Below are 6,129 nucleotides of genomic sequence, written 5' to 3' on the forward strand. Positions count from 1 at the left end.
TGACTCCTGTATTTCCTGGGTTTCTTCATGGTACTGGCTGGTCAGTCAGGTGGTCTGGGCTGGAGACATTCCTGAGGGAGGGGAAACCTGCTCCCTTTATCTCAAGTTTCCCCCCACTGCAGGTCAGGTTGCTGGTCCCCTCACCTGGGAAGGTGATGTTATTTGAAAGCACAGGGCATCAGCCAACGGGACTGCTCCTGGTGAGAACTTAGTTCGGAGGTCACAACAGGGTTTTTAAGGGTCCCTCCATCTTGGGAGAGCCCCCTTGAAACTCACTGACACACCATGAACTGCTCACCTCCAGAGGAAAGCTCAATCAGCCTCTGGATGATCCTTGTGAGTAACTTACCAGAAACGCACCTAGAAATCTAGCTTACTGTGATGCAGAAGCATGGGAAAAGGCTACCTAGCCCCACTGTTTACTCTAAGGTTATTCTTTAATGCTTCTCTATCCTGTACCCTTCCCCAAGCCCTACCCTCTTTAACCAATAAAGCTCTCCACTATTGCAAGCGTAGTGAACTTGCTAGGAGAGGAATCAGGTATGCCTTTGTGTCCCCTTGGTCCGGCTGACTAAGGGAGGCTACTTTTTGTGCTTCAGGCTAAAGGAAGCACACCAAGTCCTTGCAGTGGGTCAAGCACCCTCAAGGTCTACACGGCTTGTGTACCCCAGGGGACACAGGATCTGTGAACAGTCCAGACCCCTGGGTGGTGGCAGCGATTACCACGGGCTTGTGGGTGTGCTACAGAAACAGGGTCAGCCAGATATGAGGCACCCCAGGGGAGGCACTCAGAGCTTGGTAGGTGGTCGGGTCCAGTGAGGTGGATGGCTCTGCACAGGAGTGCCCCCTACTGGTCTGCCACAGATATAACTCCTCCCCCTACACTGGGGCCATGGGGTCTTACACCCCATGGACTCAGGTGCCTCTCAATAGGTATACCTGGCCCCACTGTCTACTCTATGACCCACTGGGTAGTGGGGGCTTGGGTTATAAGGTGCCCTTACTCACCTTTCAGTGGGGAGGCAACTGACCTGGCATTTCTAGGGAGCTACCCTGTCACAGACAGCCTCACCAGGCTATCCTTCCCCAGCAGGGTGTAGTTTTCATTCATACCCAGGACCAGGAGTCTCCTACCACCCCCATAGCTCTTGCCCTTACCTCCAAGGTGTTCCAAGCAGCAGCTCAGCCAGGTGTTATTGTTCCGACTTCCAGCAGCAGACTCCTGGCTCAGCCCTGGTGCCTAAACTAAAATGGCTTACAGCAGCCTTCCTGTTGTATCTTGGTGCCAAAACCTGGAATGCAATGGTATCATGGCAATTAATGAATATTCAAGGCAGGTATCTCCCATAAGATAGGCTGCATTTTTAAATTGTCAGCCACTGCATTAGGAATCTATCCAAAAATTGTCTATCCAGAAAGGAATGCTGGTACTCCCAAGCACACAGGCAACTGCCATTTTAGTAAGCTAGAGATAAAAGACATGCATTGTGTTTAGCTACGATGAAAAATTAATGATTCATTTAGACCACAGTAGTGTGGGTTCCATTGAGAAGATCATTTTGGAATGCACTAGCTGACATTTCACCTTCCCAAGGCACTAGAAAACACTGGCTACATAAAAATCACAGCTCAGACCTTTTTAGGATTTTGCTATAATTATGCTGTTTGTGCAAAATCTAAGCTTTTTTTCTTTTGCTTCTTGCTTTAGGGAGTGAAAAAATTAACACTTTCCATCATGAACTTTCTATGCACAATCTAAGTAGTCCTGCAGACTATCCTGTTGGCATATAGTAGCTGCAGCAAAAGTCAATTCTACTATTTATCACTTTGATTCACCTCAATATGTTGTTTATTTCAAAGCCTAGAGCAATTACAAGATCAACATTATTGGGCCTAGTCAGTGTTCAAAATTACATCATTTTATTAGATCAGTTTAAAAACCAATTCAGTTAAAAGGTCCAAAATCTGGTTGTGTTACTGCTGTTAATTTGATTTAAACCTTATTTTATCTTTATATTGACTTAGGTTCAGCTCCAAATCAAATTAAGAGTGTTTGCATAACATTTTATACATACTCAACTATAATTCAGTTTAAAATCATACCTCTTATTAAACTTGTTCAAATCTAAATATAGACAAGACCTTAAACAGCAATCTGAAAGACCCTCTATAGTAGGAAAATGACCAGTCTTGATCAGGAATTCAAAATTACCAATGACAATGGTTTAAGAACCAATTAGTTTCAGTACTATTGCTGAAATATTTATGTTATATCCACCCTCTCTATATTCCAGGATGAGCCCTGTGTAATATAATAAAATCAAAAGCAAAACAGACCATGTGCCACTAGCATATATTATACTCTGCTCAGATCGCAATACTTCACAAGTAACAGCCAAAAGCCTAAACTGTTTCCAAAAAGCATTACCTACCGGAGTGATTTCCAGGTTAACAGGAAGTTTCTGTTGGCTCATGCTAATAACACATTTGAAGCAAGAGCCAAAAGGATACTGGTGGAAGACAGGCCCACAATTGCATTCATGGGTCTATGCCACTCCAGTCTACATTTCAAGGGGCAGAGGCTGAACAGATTGTCACAGCCCATCTCAATAATCCAGTAAATTTACCAGTTACTGAACATCTCCCTACTGCAGTCCTAAAGGGCCTGTTCTGGTAGGTGTACTTATTGTAGCTAGCACACTGACAGCATAGGCTGCTTGCCTCAGAGCTAAATGAGAATCACTTCAAGCATGTTATCCTTGTGGTTAGAGAACTTGGGAAGTGAGAGACCTGAGTTTTTTATGCCCCTTTTTAGGCTGAGCAGACCATGTGCCAATTATACTCTGCTCAGATATCAGATACTTTGCAAGTACTTAAAGTGTGACAAAGAGCTTGTACGTCTGCAGGATCCCAGAAAAAGGTTTTGTCCTGGGAGAAATCCCACATCTGTTTTTGCCCAAAGTGAATGGAAGCCTACTGAACTACCAACACCATCTCTACCTCTTTCTGCTCTTTAATCCAAGTAATACATGAGTGTGATTTCCTTTGAACTTGGCCAATTGGAAGTACAATCTTTTGCAATGTTTACATTACGTTTACTTTCAAATGTCTTGCAGTTTGACTGCCAATTACTAGACTGCTTTAAAAGATTATTTTAAATGTCCTATATCCTTATTTTTATGCTTTTAGGAACTGATCAGTGATCACAGTATAGCTCAATTTACATGTGCAATAAATTCATTTAGACATGTAGAAACCGCATCTCGTTGCCAAGAGCTGCTGGCTACTAATGATTCTGCTAGTCTCTCTCTTTACTGCTTGTATGATTTAAAAATAAACCGGCTATTTTAATATCCGGACAATATTTTTGTTCTCTGAGCAGGTGCGTAAAGCCACCATTTTGAAAGGAGGCAGGAAAAGCAGAAGAGGGGAAGTCAAAGCAGAAGGAGGTTTCAGGGGTCGTAAAGAAAGTTTTTATAGAAAGGAAAGAACTAAAGTTTAACAAATGGACCTGAGCTCCTTGCCCTTTTCTGGCTTGGCTGGGCTGTTTAGTGAGTAGCTCTTAGATCTCCAAGGGGTCTGGTGTTCCCTCTGCAGCCACTTCCTCAGCAAGTTCTATCTATGTCTGTGCCCTCTGGGTGCCTGGTGTCTCTCACATGGTGGTCAGAGTCCTTGGCCAATGTGGTGTGCAGCTCCACACGGTAGCCTCAAGGGTGAGGGCAGCCTTACACTCCCTGTTGGTCTCATTTGGATTTTTGACATACCAGCCCAGTTTCTTCACCTTCAACTGGCATTACTGCTCATCCCTGTAGTATACCTAATTCACAGCTCCTGTACAACATCCGCTGTTATCCAAATACTCATCTTTATTCCTGTAGGAGTTCCAGATCTTGGCTTGCACTGCCCGCCCTCCTCCCCCTGCCCCCCCCAGGCTAAGGAAGTCAAGGATTCTTCCTGCCTCTTCCCCCACAGCGTAAGTCAGGAGCATGGGTGATCCAGGATTTTAAGAAGGGGGTACAGCAGAAGCCACAGGCAGCGTGGATCCAGGATTGCCCAAAGGGGAGTGTATGGGAGTAGCAACCCACACTGCAGGGGTGGCTGCATCCCCTGCTCCCAGCCTCCTTCAACTCCACCACTGTGGGCATATTTTTAAGTCCCTAAAATTTAGGGTGAAAATCCCTGTTCTTTCCATTCCCGCTCAGAGGCACACCCCTTCCCTTCCTCCTAAAATCTCTTGCTCAGGAGTGGGGAAGCTCCAGAGCCAGCCGGGTTGAGCAGAGGCTGGGCTCATCTGGGGAGGGGACAGCAGTGTGGCAGGAGAGTAGTTCCCCCCAACCCTTCCCACAGCAGGCACAAGAAAGGGAAACCCTATCCACCCATGCTGCCATTGTCAGTCCCCAGCTGAGCCCAGCTTCCCTGTGCAAGGGACAGGAACCTCTCTGGAAAAGTCAGGCAGGGGAGGTGGGGAAGGGGCAGAGGAGGGGGCATGCCTTTGAGCAGGAAGGGGTAGGGACGGAGGATTTTCACATGCTTTAGGAACATTAGAAAGTCCCTGGAGGCTCCTGTGGTGCAGAGCAATCCAAAAAGGGAGTGCAGCCACTCCAGCGTACCGTACCCCTCTGGATCTGCCCCTGAAGTTAAACAAGAGGAGAATCAGGGTCACCAGTGCAAATCCCTTAATCTTAAGTAAAAGTCTGAGCAGAAACTGCCAAACTGAGCAGCTTTCAGGCACAAAGCTAAAGGGAGAAGAACCACAAAGAAGACAAAGGGGAATCACAAAAGCCACAGCAAAGAACTTGAATCATGAGGAACACACATCGTATTAGTCTCATTGAGTAACTGCACTAGCATGCTATTGTTTTCTCTGCTTAGGACCCTCTCCCTTGTCATGGCAAGTCAAATTTAGCTTATCTACTCTTTGAGGAAGGGCCCTGTCTATTGATTTTATGACATGGCTTGCGTGTTCAGAAACAATAATAGATGTGAATGGGCATCTAAACACAAAGTAGGATTTGGGTACAAGTTTTCTGGTTGGAGACCATTTCTAGTACCAGGTATACATTTATCAGTGCATTAGCACAGGAAAGACCCCATCCACACAAGCACAATTTTCCCCCTGTCACAAAATAAAAGGGAAAAATAAAGACTGGGTTTCCCTGCTCTTTCATGCTTGGCCTCCTTCCTTTCCCATTGGCTCAGGTAACTGCAGTGTGAATGCTTAAATGGAGTCAGCCAAGAGGCGCCTTTATTAATCTGTTGCTCAAGCTGCCAGAAAGTACTATGGTATAATAGTGTCACTGTTTTACACTCGCAAACTCAGTAAACTCCCCGAAGCACAGGAGTCATCACGTAAAATGAATCATCTGGTGAATTCTGAGGGGTTAAAAATACACCCAGATTTGGCAACAGTTTTATCAGACACACGTTGTCTAAAGTTACTCGGAGTCAGGAATTAAGTCTGAGAGCGAGCCAAATCTTGGCCCAACTGAAGTCCATGGAAATTGTCCGATGGCTTCCGTGGGCGAGAAGTTCGGGTTCCACCTGGGTCAGATCACAGCCCGAGCGTCTCTTCCAGGGGTTCTCAACCCTTTTAGAGTCCAAGCACCACTCAGGAAAGGCTTCTTGCTTTCCCGCGTTTGACGATGGGTAAAAACAACTGGAACAATTCCTTTGTGGCAAAGACCTCAAGGAAGATCATAGAACGGTTTTGATGCCACGGACGTTTGACACCTCTGAGCCCATCTCGCGTTGGCATCTTTGCTTGGTGCCCCACAACACCCTTAAAAGGACCCCGCGGCACCCCAGGGGGCTGCGGCAGCACCCAGGCTGAGAACCACTGCTCTCTTCCTTGGCGTCAGCATTCACATTTATGGCACCTTCCTTTGTGCTGGATCAGCCTATATGCTCGGGCCCCTGATCCACCTGCTCCCATCTCGTGGAGCCCCTTCGGGGACAGGCGGAGGCAGACTCCCTCCGGAGGGGCCGCACCAGGCTCCTGGGAGCAGGGTGCTCACCCTCCAGCCCTTGGGATCCCCGGAAAGGTGTGGGGTTAATGCTGCCAATTTGGCAGTGCCAAACTTCTAGAGCCAGGGGCAGCGGGTGGGCCCTGCCGCCCCCGAGCTCAGAGCC

Source organism: Alligator sinensis, unplaced genomic scaffold, assembly GCF_000455745.1.
Source record: "Alligator sinensis unplaced genomic scaffold, ASM45574v1 scaffold1219_1, whole genome shotgun sequence".
NCBI lineage: Eukaryota > Metazoa > Chordata > Crocodylia > Alligatoridae > Alligator > Alligator sinensis.